We start from the raw sequence: 16957 nt of genomic DNA on the forward strand, positions 1-16957 counted from the left end.
ATAGGGATCACCCTCGACGAATTCCACTTGCAAGCTTGGATGATCTTGACGAATTCTTGCCTTTTTTCCCGTTCTTTCTTTCTTTCTCTCTTCTCCAAGCCCTAAGCGTTCTTTAGTTTTCCAAAACTGATTTAGGTTCTGTTTTTACCCCAATAAACCCCTAGAATCAAATTAGGAAATTAATTAGAGAAAAGACTACTTTGCCCTTCCCTAAATCCGGATTGGGACTTTCCTCAATCCAATAGCCCAACTTCCAAAAGGCATATCTCACTCATACAATGTCAGAATTTCGCAAACTCGGCGGCGTTGGAAAGATATATCCAAGGTATTACCAACCATATCAAGAAATTCTCCTAACTCATCCTGAGCTAGGAGTTATAGCTGTTTGAAAATGGTAAAAACTCACTTCCTTAACTTAGACATAATTTTCCTGATTTCCTTAATCTTTCCAAAAATCAATATTTTCAGATTTTCTAGGTGCGAGATGTTAGACTTTTATTGTTGAGTAAGTCTTCCACTAAGAGTTAAGACATGTCAAAGGTTTGCTTGGGGCCAGCAATGGTTCTCGAGTGTCATCCGCGTTCAGGGTGTAGGCTTGGGGCGTGACACAATTCCTAGAAAAGAGGATCAAATTTATCTCTTAATGAAGGCTTTGTATGGCCTAAAAAACCCCAAGGATATGGGATAATAGGATGGAGAATCATCTCATCCAACTTGATTTTAGTAGAAGTCAAAATGAAGCACTCTGTAAGTGAAAGTCAATGGTGGTGGGTCCTCAATTGTCTCAATTTATGTGGATGGCATGCTTGTGATAGGAAGTCAAATTGAACTAACCCAAAGGTCACGGATGAAATGAAGTCTTTGAAATGACTGATCGTGGAGACATGAAGTACTTCCTTGGCATGGAAGTGTTGTAGTCCAGTGATGCAATTTTTATATGCCAGCAGAAATACATTTCAGATATTCTAAACAGTTTCAAAATGCAAGATGGAAAGCCTGTGAGTACTCTAATCTCTACTGGTGTAAAGCTTGGCAAGGATGAGGATTCCAAAAAAAGTGGTTGATAGTATGTATAGAAGCTTAATTGACAACTTCTATATCTAACATTAGCCTAGAGACACACACTTCATAGTGGCTAAAAGAGTGTTAAGGTATATAAAAGGAACCAACAAGTTTGGAATTTTTTCCCAACATCTCTGAAGTGACTATGAATCTGGTCGATTACTCTGATAGTGATTGGGGTAGCAACTTTGATGATTCCAGAATCACTTATGGATATCTGTTTTATTTTGGAACAAGTTATTTTAGTGGTGCTCTAGGAAACAAGAATCTACAGTTCAATCAATAGTAGAAGTTGCGTACATAACTCCCACATCTGCTATGAACCAAGCTATTTGGCTAAAGAAGATGTTGAAACACTTGGGCCATGAACAAACTGAAGCTTCCAGGATCATGTGTTACAACAGTTCAACAATTTCAATCTAAAAATATATAGTGTTTCATGGTCTAACTAAGCACATCAAGATCAAATTTCATTTTATTAGAGAAGTCCAACACTCTAATGAAGTGTTGCTTGTTCATTGTTCATCTGAGAACCACCTAGCTGACAGTTTCACTAATTCTCTGCCAAAGGAAAGGCTTGAAGATCTGAGGCAAAGAATCAGTGTTCGTCACGATAATGTCAAGGAGGAGTGTTAAACAATTGTCATTTCTTAACTTCCAGCTTATTGTTTTTTACTGTTTTTTTTACTTAGTTTTAGTTTAGTACTTCCCTATTTTCTAGCTAGACTTAGTCAACTTTAGTTGCTTAACTTTTTGAAGTTAGTGGCCCTTTTATGGTTGTTAATGGCACATGTTTTTTATTCAGTTCCCATCCACTTTGTATGTGGCTGTTTTTTTCCTTGTATAAATTCAAAACTGATGCACGTTAATGAATGGCTGGAATTTCATTAGTTCACTCTGTTTTATACTTCAATTTAGTTTAATGGAGTATTTCTGTTTAATCCCTAGCTAGAGTTAGTTGGTGTAGTGGCCAATAGAGTTATTATTTATTTATTTATCTTATAATGGAGTTATTATAAGGAGGAAGGGATTAAGAGTTTAATCCCTAAGTTGCAAGAGTTTGTAATTTGAAACTTGGGTTGCGTTGTTAGAGAAGTTATTGGTGAAATCCTACATAGTAGGTTGTGATTTCTTCCTTCCTTGAGAAAGAAGATTTTCATGTAAACATTGGATGTGCTTTAGTTTCTGTTCTTCCTTGTTCTTGTTGTTCTTAGTCAAGGACCTGGTCCCTTGACTCCTGGTGGATTCTTACGAGCCAACAAGAAGGAGTTAAAAAGGCATGTAAGGACTTGGTAAACTTCATTCTTTGATTGGGAAGAAGAAACGTAAAGGAAATATGATCATGAAATAAAATACATAATATTGAGCGGGAAGAAGAGAGAGATGATCATGAATTTAAAAGAGTGCAATTGTGAGAGTTGGAAGTTTCAAAAGCTTCCATTATATACTATAAGGATAGTCGTTGGTATCATCTTGTTCTCAAGAACTTAAGCTTCAATAAACTTGAGATGGCAAACAAATGATTTGTTTTTTTATGGCTTGTTGCGACTCTATTAGTCTAATTGATGTTTGAGTCCTTTATCACTGCATATACTCATGAATGGAAAGCTTGGTGTTTGATTGATTAGAAGGATTTTGCGTCAAAATAAGTACAAGTCACAAGCAATCACTAGTTGAATACTAAAAATAGAGAGGTAGCAAAATAAACAAACAGCCAATTGCAGACACCATTTGGCTCACTTAGTTCGAAAGAAACATTCCTAAACATTGCAAATTAAGTTTCAACAACAGCTTAATTCCTTCAGCAGAAAACATGATCACTCCTTACCCTCATTTGCAAGATAATCAACTTCATTATCCACAGTAGACACTGTACACTGAGAAGTTCTTCCATTTGATGCATCCTCCTGCATAAAACCGTCACCAATTGGTGGTGGTAGATGATTCATATCAAAATTAGGAGGCAGATGATTGGGCATGATGCTGCAGCCTGAAGCTGTATCAGCCATAGGACGCTTCAACAACAAAGGCTCCCGTTTCAGGGATCCACCCACACCACCATTAACCTCACGATAGCGATGCAAGTTCAAAGCCAAGGGTTTGATGTAGTCATCAAAACCAAAGTCGTTCAAGGCAGAAAGCACATCTTCAGCCATGATGGTCTTGCGCTGCTCGCTGGCAATTATCGTTGGCTTGGCCTGTTACAAAGACTATAAACTCAGAGACACACTTTTGGATTGCTACTTTGGATTCATTGGATATCTTGGCATGGGGAGAAAGGATCTTGCGCATGATTATGACCACGTTTCCTATTGGCATGAATGGTTCTTGCTCTTGAATGGGGCATTCAAAAAGTTCTAGAAGGGCAGCATTTGCTGGGTGGAGAAGAATAGCCAGTGCCAAGCCTGTCTCCATATCTTAATTTCACACACAACAAAACATCAGAGTGAAATGTAAAATAATTATAGTATATATCATCAAAATATTCGTCTAATTTCATCACAACTAGCTAGGATTTATAGTCTAATTAAACATTATAAAGTCGCGTTTGCTATTAACTAACTTTTCAAGTTTGAAGAAATCACAAAGCTAATGGCGCACGGATATATATGTTTCACTAATTATTACCTGGATATGAGAGTAGTACTACTGTAAGATGGCACTATGAATTTTGGACAATATTAATGTAAACACCAAAAGCATATATCATTTCAACAAAAGATATGACTGGTGTGAATACAGACTATTTGAAGTAACATAAAACGCCTCATCTGTAGTTTTCTTCATCTACCTTATTTTGTCTGATCTTCAACTAACCCTCGCATATATCCAAACTTGCCTCTGATCAAAAGGGGACAAAATTTTATTGTAATGGACACTACTCTACCCACTGGTTTCATATACTCTATATTTGTAGTACTAGTTGTTCTTAAAGTTATATGCAATGCTTCTTAAACTTTGGTTACAGAAATGTTGGCTAGATTTTAATTAACTTCATAAAAGATCTCCTCAAATTGTAACTAACACTTTAGGCAATTTTTATGCCAAAATTAACGCCTTTAATTTGTGTAATACCACTAGCTGGTTTTCAAACTTGCTAGCTTTAGACGGGTTGTTTCTCGTTCTCTCTGTCTTAAAAAGTTCCAAAAGAAAATGGTTGTGTCAATCACCATTAACATGAATCGATATATTGATCTTTGATATACAAACAACTAGATTTTCAAATATATATATGGAAAAAAATGCATATATAGTCCCCAGCTAATTAAAGACGGATGTCTAGAACATGATGATACAACAACCAAAGAAATGTACATAAGATACAACTCTCAACATTTACTAGATCAACTGATATATGCGCACACACACAACACAGTTAAAGAAGATAATGAAAAATTCAATGGAATTTAGCAAGTGTAGACTAAAAGAGTGATATGTATGCAATCTTACCCCCTACCTTGTGAAGGTAGAGAGACTGTTCTTAATAGAGACGATCAACTCGAGTAATCATATCAAAATCAAATATATAAAGCAACTACAAAGTTTCACGAATGTTCCATGGGGAAGGGGAATGCATTTATAAAAGTAAAAGAGAAGTTAGGTAGCATACTAAGGGAAAGTGAACGGGAAGCGGTTGGTTGTGGGAATCTGCGTCTACGAAATCTTCCTTTTCTTGAACCAACACGATAACCATTTTTCATCTCTCTCTCTCTCTTTACAGATTTCTCTCTCTCTCTCTGTATGAATCTATAGCTCTTTGCAAGTAAAATTGCCCATATTTATAGCTATAATATTTAAGAAAGAGGGGGACATGTGGAAGCATGGCGTAGTGCACGAGATGAAGGTATTCACCCGGATAAATAGGCTTTCACAGTTGGGCAGAAGATTATTGAATGAAAAGGACATAACTATATACTAATACTTCTTTCATCCCAAAATAAGTGTTACTTTAGCTCATTTCACACTTATTAAGGAAAATAATAAATTGAAAGGATAATTTACTAAAGTTACCTTTGTTTATTAGATGTTTTTAGAATTGAGAACTATTAAGAGGTAGTTCTTTACTATGAGAGTATTGTCGGAAAAACATACTAATTTTATAAGTTAAAACAGAGGGTGTATATGTTACTTATAGATTAATTCAGTCATTTGGTCATTTCCCTTTTACTATTCTCCTTTCTCAACAATTTATCGTTCCAATCCTATTCAACCGGCCTCATTCATTCAAATTCTCACAAAAAATTCTTTCAAAGTTGCACACTTTGATGAAAAAACTCCTCATCTCAAAGTACTACACTAAGGCAACTATATATAGACCCCTCGTAGCCTGTCCTATACCACGAGGCCTAGGCTCTGAAACCTTAAACCAACCAACTAGAGATTGACAATGCCTACCATACAACACCTCAAATGGGGTCATCAAATACTTAAAAGGTAGCTGTTATTATGAGAAAACTCTGCCAAAGAAAAAAATAGAACCAATTGACCTCTGAAGTCCAAGATACACTCTTGAATCATATCCTTCAAAACATGAATAGTCTGTTTTGACTGCTCATTGGTGTGTGGGTGAAATGGTGTGGTAAGATCACTCTAAGTACCAACTCATCCTAGAATGCCCTTTAAAATCTAGAAGTGAACTGAGAGCATGTATCAAAGATGACAGACACTGGCACCCCATGAAGATAAATCACCTCTCACACATAGATACAAGCTAAACTCTTGGCACTGAAGGAAGAGTGAACATGCAAGAAATGAGTCGACTTGATTAATTGATCCACGATGACTCAAATTATATCAACACCTCAAGAGTCTGCAGCAACCCCATAAAAAAGTTCATGTTGATTCCCTCCCACTTTCACTCAAGAATGGATAATCTTTAAAACTTACCACCAGGCCTCAAGTGCTCGACCTTCATCTACTGACAACATAAGTAACAAGCAACATAGTCTTCTATATCCTTCTTCATATAGATCCACCAATAATGCTACCTCAAATCTCTATACATATTTGTCGTGACCTATTAAATAGAATACCTAGAGTTGTGAGCCTCCTGAAGTACCATTTAATCAAATCTCCAAATTGAGGAACACAAATATGGTTGCCTAATCTCAAAACACCCTAAGATTATAAGGTCACCTCACCAGCATCACTACTAAAAAAACAATCATGAATGGCCACCAAAATCTCATCCTTGAACTGTCGATCATGAATTGGCTCCCTTAGGGTAGAGCGAGCCTCAATACAAGCTAAAAATTAACGAAGATCCAAGATATATCAAGTCACACCAACCTATTGACAAAGGAATGGGTGTCAAAAGCCAAAGGTCTCTCTAAAATTGAAAGGAAATCTAGACTCCCTATACTTGCCTTCAGGCTCAAGGCATTGCCACCACATTTACCTTACTTGGATGGTATTAAATAGAGAGGTCATAGTTCTTTAGAAGCTCAATCTATATACGCTTCCTCGAATTAAGGTCCTTTTGGCGTAAAATATTCTGAAGATTCTAGTGATCTGTGAAGATTTCACAATGAACTTTGTACAAGTAGTGCCTCCAAATTTTGAGAACAAAAACTAATATCGACAGATCCAAATCAATAGTGGGGTACTACTACAGAAGAGAAGACCTTGATAAACCCTCTATAGCAGTATGCCAATCCAATAAAACTTTGAATTTCTAACACTAAGGTGGGCCTTGGCCAACCACGAACTGCCTCAATCTTTGTGGAGTCTACCATAATCCCATATTTGGACACCACATGCCCCAAGATTGTTACAGACTCAAGACAAAACTCACACTTTGGGAACTTGGCATAAAGCCGCTAATTTCTCCAAATCTAGATCACAATCTTAATATGTTACTCGTTCTCCTCTATACTGCTTGAGAAGACAAGAATATCATCGATGAACCCAATGAAGAAGAAGTCTATATAAGGCCTGAAAACACACATGATCAAGTTCATGAACATCGCTAAGTCATTTGTCAACCCAAAAGGCATCATTAGGAAATGCTCTCGTCCTCCCCCCGTCTAGGCTCCAGCTCTACCATATGTTTTACCTACATATGCCCCTCCTTGAGCATCCTAGGGACTACCCCTACTAACCTTACTTAGAGGTGTTACAACCCTGGCATGCGTAAATCTCTAACATAATGGCTAACCTCAACACAATCAAAACAACCTCGGTTACCCCAAAGTCTAGAAGGAAGACTATCTGATCCACCCCGGCCTCCAAGGCCCGAAGTCTGGAGTGAGGCCTGAATTGGTCAGCTACACTTTTCTTGGGCTAATAAACATGTTGTCCTCTACCAAAAAGTAGCCTATCACAGCACTGCGACACATTGAAGCTGCCTTGAAACGTGCCCTCTTATTTCCACTTCACGGACCTCATGACGGAGCTCCTCCATAGTACGAGCATAGTCAATTACATCCATAAAGGATCTACCCATCTGCCACAAACTCTGTTTCTATCTGGAGCGGAAATCTCAAATCTTGGACAAAATATCAAACTCTTTCTTCTTCTTTAGGTAGAATTATTATAGCATGTCTTGAGAGCTCGTGATAATGGGTCCCGTACTCTGGTACAGATATGGAGTCTTGCTCCAACCTAAAGAACTCATCTCTATGTCAGGGAAGGTGACCTAGTTGGTCTATATTCCATACACGAATGCCACCATAGCCTGGCTGTTTTGTCTAGATATGCCATACAGTGATCCCCTATAGACTCAACTCGATCCAGTGTCTACAATCTCTCACAATAGCTAGTCATGAACTCATAAACATCCATACATGCATCCCCTTAAAATATCAAAGAATCCAATCTAAAAAAATGGCATGATATCTTCTACTACTATACTGACATGGCTGCCTCAACTACTTTAGGATGAGGAACCACAGGTGTTGGTGGTACCTCTACATTAGGAGTCGCAATGGCACGCTACCCTCTTGGAATCACTAGGTCCTTCTACATACCTCCTAACACCTTTATAAGTTGAGTGATAATCGTCTTTAGTTGTGACACAATTGTAGGCCAGTGTGGTAACTTGGCTAGTCCCATCCCTACCTATTGCAATGGAATAAGTACTTGTTGGGGCTCAATAACTGGATCAAGGGTCATATCTCTACTCTGATCCTAAACAGGTTTGGTTACTTATACACGACATCAGTTTTAAAATCTAGCCATGACCCTAGTTGGGGCTCTATCTACTGGCTCAAGAACATAACCCCTGGTTGTGGCCCTCTGATACATACCATATGAAAAAGAACAAAACAAATGAAAATTCCAAAAACCAACAATACTAAGTGTTATTTGCAGTTTTGATGATTTGACAAACATAGGACCTTGTAAGGGGACCTGATCCCCCGTCATTCATATTCGTGCAATTGACAGCTAGAAAAAGTACACAAGTTTGGTGCACGGTCTCCAAGTGTGGCAGAAACCTCGGCCAATCGCATTGCCTTGAAGGTTGTGTCTATTCTCCTAAGGACTTCTTCACACAGACACAACCTTAGTTTTTGCAATATAGACTTTCAATTTCATGATTGTATTCCAGGCTGAGCACAACATCCTTATGCACCCATTTCACATGTTAGGCGTAGCTGGGGTATTCGGCGGCTCCCTATTCAGTGCTATGCATGGTTCCTTGCAGAGCAAAAAGGCAAAAAGCACTCCTCTCAAGAAGTACTTACCAAAGAGCAACATGGACCAGATAGAGCAGCTAGTGTCTTAGATGTCTTAGTTTTTTACTTCAGTTCTTATCGTTGTAAATATAATCCTAAACTATAAAGGAATTATATCTTTTGGTGGCTCATCTAAAAGTCTAAATCAGTTGTGTCTAACTGGTTTAGTGGGCATCATTGTTCGTTGCTTAGTCAAATCCTAAGTCATGTAGTGTTAGGTGGGTTAGTGGGCAACCGTGGTTTTCTTAGTGAATTCTAAGTTATCTTGTGTAAGGTAGCTTAGTGGACAATAATGATATTGCTTAATTGCTTTATTTGTAGTGGAAATACTACTTTTAGGAGGAAGTTATTTATAGGTAAATTCCTAGGTTGCAAGTTGTTGTAATCTGAATCGTTGCTCTATTTAGAAGAAATGGAGTTTGGTTTGAAAAGCATGTGAGGACAAGTCGTGGTTTTCACCTCCCTTAGAGCAATGGGGTTTCCACGTTAAGTGTTTGCGTTGTCTTTGCTGTTTTGCTTGTCTTACTATTCTTGCTTGCATTATTGTTCTTAATGTGTCAAGGGACCTGGTCCATTGACTTTTAGTAGAAGACTATATTCTAACAATTGGTATCAAAGCAGGCCCTCTCTATATTGGGTAACACCAAGAGATGTTCCTGTGCAGAATGGATGTTCCGTTTAACTTGGAGGAAGGACAATCGTCTACAAGACCACCTCGTTTCAATGGGCAATTCTATAGTTTGTGAAAGACGAGGATGCACGACTTCTTGATGGCTAACGATAGTGAGCTGTGGGACATTGTGCTAGATGGTCCATTTATACCTACAATAGAGGTTAAGAAAGGTGATATCACAAGAGTTGTTCCAAAGACACGTCAACAATATGATGAAGCTGATAGAAAGAACATAGAGAAAAGCTACAAGGCCAAGAAGTTGTTGGTGTGTGGGATTGGTGCTGAAGAGTATAATCGTATCTCCGCCTATGAGTCCGCAAAGGAGATTTGGGACTGTCTCCGGACAGCTCATGAAGGGACAGAGCAGGTCAAAGAATCAAAGGTAGACCATCTAACTACCCAATATGAAAATTTCACTATGAAAGAAGGAGAGACTATTCCTGAAATGAGCACTAGATTTGCCTCTATCACGAATGAGTTACGGTCCTTGGTGAACCTGTTCACACAAGCAAACAGGTCAGGAAGATTCTTTGAGTTGTTCCAAAATCCTGGTCGAGCAAGGTTAATGTTATCACTAAGGCCAAGGACTTGAAAGTGCTCACAATGGATGCTCTTATTCGAAGTCTTCAAACTCATGAAATGAATAGAAATTAAGAGGCATCAAAGAAGGAAGTGAAGAAGGATAAATCTCTATCCCTCAAGGCCGCATCAGGAAACACATCTGATGAAGAAGAATACATGGCCTACATCACTAGGAGATTCCAAAAAATTGTGAGAAAACATGGGGGCTTTCGAAAAGGTGGAATTTCAGGCAGGGCTGCAACTGCAAATGATCTGTGCCACAAGTGTGGTAAGCCTGGCCACTTCATCAGATTTTGTCCTATGACTAAGGCTGAAAATACAAGACCTAGAGGAGATAAGGACAGGAGAAGGGACCTAATCCCTGACAAAAAGGGAAGGAGAGCGGCTGTTGATTATGTTGTAAAGAAGGCCCTTGTTGTCTGAGGAGACTCCTCTAGTGAGTTAGATTAGTCAGAAAACCCTGAAGACATATCAATGGTTGCGGTCAAGGATGATGAAAATGTGTTCAACACCATGTTTGCTCTCATGGCAAATTCTGATGACTAAGATACTGAGGAAGAGGTAACACTTTCTGATATTAAACAAGATTTGCACACTTATTCTATTAAGAAATTGACAAATCTAGTTGCTGTATTGATTGACTCTATTACTGAGTTAACAACTGAAAAGGACTTTATGAATAATAGCCTAGATATATTTCTTGAAGAAAAGGTTGGGTTGGTTGAACACGTGTCTGTTGTGGAGGAACAACTAGTAGTCCTAGAAACTTAGAATCTAGAACTCAAAGGAAGGATGAAAATGGTAAATGAAAAATATGGCAGAGGAAAGAGAGAAGCTAGCAACTTGCAACTAGAGCTAGAAACTAGCCTGAATAGTGTTGAGACTAAACTTGCACTGGCTTTGGAGAGAAACAATCAGCTGGAAAGGGACCTGGTCTGACTTAAAGAAGAGCTTGAAAAATCTATGAGATGGGCAAGCTCCTCTAAGCTAATCTCTAGTATCATAAGCCAAGGTCAACTCAGTGGGAAAGGGCTGGGTAGTTCAAACATCTACCCTCCCTATAATCCTCACAGCAAATATGTATCTGTTTCTGACAATTTGATGTGTCTTCATTGTAGTTCTAATGGCCATCTGAAGAAGGATTGTCCAACTTTCAAAAGGTCCCAGGAAAATCATCTAACTTACACTACACAGAAAATTACAAAAAACAAGGGACCTACTCTCATTCCAAAGGGGTATAAAATGAGAAAGATTATTGTGCCTCATTACACAAAAAGTTCTCTTATCACACCTCTATCTGCCTACTGGGGACTCAGACTGAAAAGGGTTCCCAAGTTTAACAAGTGATCTTTATTGCAGGAGAGTGGAAGAAGTAGCAGTCATTGTTGGTTCATGGACAGTGGATGTTCAAAGCATATGACTGGGAGGACTGACAACTTCCTATCACTCAAGGCACTTTAAGGCGGAGGTGTCTCTTTTGGAAATGGAAAGAAGGGATATATTCTTGGGGTTGGCTATTGAAAATGTGTACTACGTAAGTGGACTGAAATATAGTCTTCTCAGTGTATCTCAAATATGTGACAGGGGAAATAAAGTGAAGTTTCTATCAGAAAAGTGCATAGTTACTAATCTGGTAACAAGGGAAGTAATTCTAACAGCAAGAAGGCAAAAGAACATGTACATTGCTGACATGGATACTGCTAAGAGAGATGATCTTACATGGCTTAGTGCTCAAAGTGAGAATGCCAATCTATGGCATAGAAGGCTCGGATATGTGAGCTCCTCTCTGTTGAACAAACTTTCTTCCAGGGACCTGGTCCGGGGATTACCAAAGCTGAAGTTCAGTGACAACAAGGTGTGTGATGCATGTGTCAAAGGTAAACAAACCAGATCCACCTTCAAGTCAAAGAAGCAAGTGAGTTCTTCTCGTTCCCTTGAACTTATTCACATGGATATATGCGAACCTATGAGGATTCAGAGCAGGGGTGGAAAGAAGTACATTTTGGTAATTGTTGATGATTATTCAAGGTTCACTTGGACAATTTTCTTAAGGTCCAAGGAGGAAACATACGATATATTGATCTTCATCAAGATGATTTAAGCAAAGTTAGACTGTAAGATTGCAGGGATCAGGTCCAATCATGGAACTGAATTTGAAAATGCGAAGCTTGACAACTTATGTGTTGAAAATGGAATTCATCATGACTTCTCTACTCCAGAACACCTCAACAAAATGGTGTTGTGGAAAGAAAGAACAGAACTCTAGTTGACATAGACAAAACTTTGCTTATTGACTTAAATCTTCTGAAATCCTTCTGGATTGAAGCAGTCAACACTACCTGCTATGTAACCAACCATTGCTTGATCAAGATTTTGCTGAACAAGACACCTTATGAGCTGCTATATAACAGAAAGCCCAAGCTGAACTATCTAAGGGATTTTGGTTGTAAGTGTTTTGTACTTAACAATGACAAGGATGATCTAAGAAAATTCGACCCTAGAAGCAATGAAGGAGTATTTGTAGGATACTCGTCCTCCAGCAAAGCCTATAGAGTGTACAACAAAGGAACCTTGTGCATTGAAGAAAGAATTCATGTGATCTTTGATGAAGCTAGTGCCTTGTCAGATTTAAATCACAGAGATGAGAATGAACTGGAAGAACTCCTTCAGCTTCAGAGAGATGAAGTGAATGAATCTGTGACTAAAAGTGCTCAAGATCCAGGAAATGCTGATATGGAGTCATCAGAAGAAGTGAAAGAAGATGATGAGCTTGAAGAGGGACCTGGTATCTATGTGAATGCAGATCCAAACGAATCTTCTCAACCTGAATAAAATGTTCATGAGGAAGCAGAAGAAGAACAAACAGATCAGCCTCAACCTCTTAATGCTCAGTCCAGGTGGAAAGTTCAGTCATCTCATCCTCTTGATAATCGTATTTCTCCTTTAAATTCTGGGATGCAGACCAGATCCAAAGTAAGTAATTTGGTTGCTTCTTCAGCCTTCATATCCAGCATTGAGCCAAAGAACATCAAAGAGGCATTGACAGATACTTAATGGGTAAATTCTATGCAAGAGGAACTCCATCAATTTGAACGGAGCAGAGTATGGCCCCTGGTCCCTAGACCTGCAGACAAAACTATTATTGGGACTATGTGGGTGTTCAGAAATAAACTTGATGAAAATGGCATTATCACAAGGAACAAATCGAGGTTGGTGTTTCAAGGCTATAATCAAGAAAAAGGCATTGACTATGATGAAACATTTGCTCTGGTTGCCACAATGGAGGCCATCAGAATTCTTATTGCTTTTGCAGCATATATGGAGTTCAAGTTGTTCCAGATGGACGTCAAAAGTTCTTTCCTAAATGGTGACTTGAAGGAAGAAGTGTACGTAAAACAACCACCTGGGTTCAAAGATATTGATCTCCCAAATCATGTGTTCAAGCTGGACAAGACTCTTTATGGACTGAAATAGGCTCCTACGGCTTGGTCTGGAAGGCTATCTAGCTTTCTACTAAAAATGATTTTAAGAGAGGGAAGATTGACAATACTCTGTTCCTGAAGACTAGAGGGAGAGAGATTCTTACATCATCTTTGGAGCCACATCTGAGGTCCTATGTGAAGAATTTGCTAATCTAATGGGAAATGAATTCGAGAAGAGCATGATGAGAGAGCTGACCTTTTTCTTGGGTTTGCTGATCAAGCAAACTCCAAATGGGACCTCAATCTGTCAAGAAAAATATATCAACGAATTGCTGAAAAAACTTCATATGACTGATTCAAAGCCCATTGACACCCCTATGAGTACCAATTCAAAATTGGGAGCTAATGATTCTGGTGGCTTGGTAAATCAAACTATGTACAGGGGAATTATCAGATCACTGTTGTATCTAATAACAAGTAGACCTGACATAGTGTTCAATGTAGGGATGTGTGCAAGATTTCAAGCTTGTCCCAGAGAGTCGCACCTAAAGGCTGCCAAGAGGATTATGAGGTATCTAAAAGGGACAGGGGAACTGGTCCTCTTATACCCAGCAGGAGATTCATTTGAGTTAGTGGGTTTCGCAGATGCAGACTTTGCAGGTTATTAGGTTGACAGGAAAAGTACTTCCGAAATGGACCACTTTCTAGGCTCCTCACTCATCTCATAGGGAACTAAGAAATAGAATTATGTGGCCCTCTCCACAGCCGAGGCAGAATATGTGGCTGCATCCTCTTGTAGTGCTCAATTACTTTGGATAAAGCAGCAGCTGAAGGATTTTGGAATTCTCACTCACACTATCCCTCTTATATGTGACAACACCAGTGCTGTTAGTATGGGGAAGAATCATGTTCAACACAAGAGAACCAAGCATATTGATGTTAGACATCACTTCCTAAGGGATAATGTTGTAAATGGGACTATTTGTCTGTAGTATTACAGAACTGAGGATCAAATCGTTGATATCTTTAACAAAGCCTTGAGCAAAGATCAGTTTGTGACTAACAGGCTGAAGCTAGGAATGTTGAAAGTGGACTGAGCTAGCTCTTCTTAGGCATCCAACCTTCAATGGCTATGATCTGCGGAACAGGTATCCATGTTGATTGTAATGCCTTGCATGTTAGACCAATTATGTACTTCATTTGCAGGTATATACTAGTGGAAACTGGAGAAGTGAGGAAGGCTCTTAACTATTCAGAAGTGATATTTTTGCATTCAGATAGGGACCTGGTCCTGTCTAAAGGTTAGCATTCTTTTCATTGATTTTAAAACTGTCATTGAGAACTGTTGAGACCTCCATGTGTCAGTCATCAGTCACTCTGACCGATGTGTCCCATCGCTTTAAGTTCAAGTGTCGCGTCTCTCAAGGACCTAACACATCTTTTCAAATCCTTTTTATATCTTTTCCCACCATCCCTTTACAAAATTCACTTTGTTCCTTTCTCTACCAAAACCCTAATTTATTCTTTTCAAGGCTTCTTCTTTGCTCTTCTACTCTCATGTCTAAATCACCCTCTCCTCCTAGGAATGTACTAGGTACTCCTAATGAAATAGACCCTGTCGATTTTTACTTATCTCCTGAAGTTTCCTCTCCGATGAAATCGTCAATCTCTCTTCCGGTGAAAGATACTGAAATGAGTTGTCCTACTCCCTTGTCTCCTATTGACCTTAATAATCTCGCACCTCCTAGCCAACCTGGTCCTCATCTGGCAACACTGTTTGATTGTTTGTTTGAGGGTGACCTCCCTAAGCATCGGCATTCTGAATCGAATATCCTTGCTGCTAGTGAGAACATGGTTAGAGAGAGTCTGGCACAGATGCGAGAAAGGCTGAGAAATGAGGAAAGTTGTAGTTTTGGTGAAGTCTATATTGAAAACACCGAACCAATCTTTGACAGAACGCCAGAAGTTGGACTTACTCTTGCTAATGACTCAAACGACACTGATGAGGACAACCCTCCACTCAAATGGGCAGTGCAGAAAAGAATGGTGTCTATCACTACAAAAGGAAAGGAAAAGGTTGTTGAGGAAACTCCAAAAAGAAAACATGTTACAGAGCAACTAATAAGAAATTTATGGGGGATGCCATGAAGTCAAACAAAGCAACTACTGAAGAAAACAAAAGAAGGAGAAAGGCAGGTAATTTGGAGATTGATATACCTAGAGAAGGACTGGTGGTGGTTCAAAATGAACACTCAGAGAATGATACTGAATAAGAAGATACCCCACTGGCTAAGATACAAAGGCGAAGGGAGGAACAAGAAAGGGGAAATGAAAAGGGAAAATCTGTAAAATCTAGATATCTCTCTGTACAAGGGGTTGCTGCTGAAAAAGGGGAGAAGGCTAAGGCAACAACTAAGAAGGCTAAGGGAAAATCAAAAGAAAGGGTGGAGATTGTGCCTGTTGCTGAAAACGTACCAGAATAGGGACCTGATACCAAGAGAAAGCGAAATACAAAGGAGGACACCAAGCAGGATATTGTTAACAATCTGCGTGTACAAAAGGTCCTGGGTGGGAGAGTTTTTGACCCCACGATCCTCAAGAAACCTGGAATGAACTCGTTGGCGGATCTAATGGAGATTCAATCATGGACTCACATGTTCATGACTAAATCTCTTGTAATGCATGAAGACCAAGTAAGGGAGTTCTATTACAGTGTGAAGTTCAATGAGGATGGAAGCCTTCAGACTTTGGTGGGAGATAAAAGGATGCATATAAATGAGAAGCTGTTGGAAGAGATTCTAGAGGTACCTGGAGACGGGATCAGGTCCGTGGCTGGAAAACTCTGCACTCAACACTCTGCTAATGAGTGCTCTAAACTTCCAGACATGCATCGTGCAGGTATTTAAAAGAAGCTCGTGAAAGGGGAATACCAATTGTTGTTTGAGTTTGTGAACAAGGTGGTTCTTCCTCGATCTGAGAAGCGTACAGTTGCCAATTTAGCAGATTTATTCCTAATGGAATCTCTCTGTAAGTTCGACCCACTGAATCTGCCAGCACTCATGTTGGAACACATGCACAAGACGGTGATTGAACGTAAAGGCAAGCATGGAATGGGATATGGATACTTTCTCACAAAAGTGTTCGATCATCTGAAAGTTTCAGTGGGACCAGGTACTGATGGCATAGTTAAATAATCAATTTCTCTCAGTACCTTAGTCGAGTGTGAGTGCATCGAGGGTCAAACATGACAACTGAGTAAAATGTCTCACTTAGTGGTTGAACGAGATCAACTCAAGCATGAACTAGAGGAACTGACAGCACTTGTTGGGAAGAAAGATGCTGAAATGGCATTACTGAAGGCACAACTGGCCAAAGCTCAGTCTAAGGGACCTGGTACTGAAGAGGTCAAAGAGTTACGTCTAAAAAATGCAGCCCTTATAACTCAAACTGCCGATCTTCAAGAAAGGTTGATCAAAGCTCATGACTCTGCCAATGACCGACTTACCCTTGTCATCAAATCTCTCACTCATCAGCCTCTCTTT

The 16957-nt window shown here is 39.2% G+C and overlaps 1 pseudogene; it reads right to left on the minus strand.

Moving 5' to 3' along the window:
* Positions 1-2659: 2659 nt before the first annotated feature.
* LOC125868074 (nuclear transcription factor Y subunit B-9-like) lies at positions 2660-4844 on the minus strand (annotated as a pseudogene).
* Between the last annotated feature and the right edge of the window lie 12113 nt (positions 4845-16957).

This window comes from Solanum stenotomum, chromosome 6 (genome assembly GCF_019186545.1).
Source record: "Solanum stenotomum isolate F172 chromosome 6, ASM1918654v1, whole genome shotgun sequence".
Taxonomy (NCBI): Eukaryota; Viridiplantae; Streptophyta; class Magnoliopsida; order Solanales; family Solanaceae; genus Solanum; species Solanum stenotomum.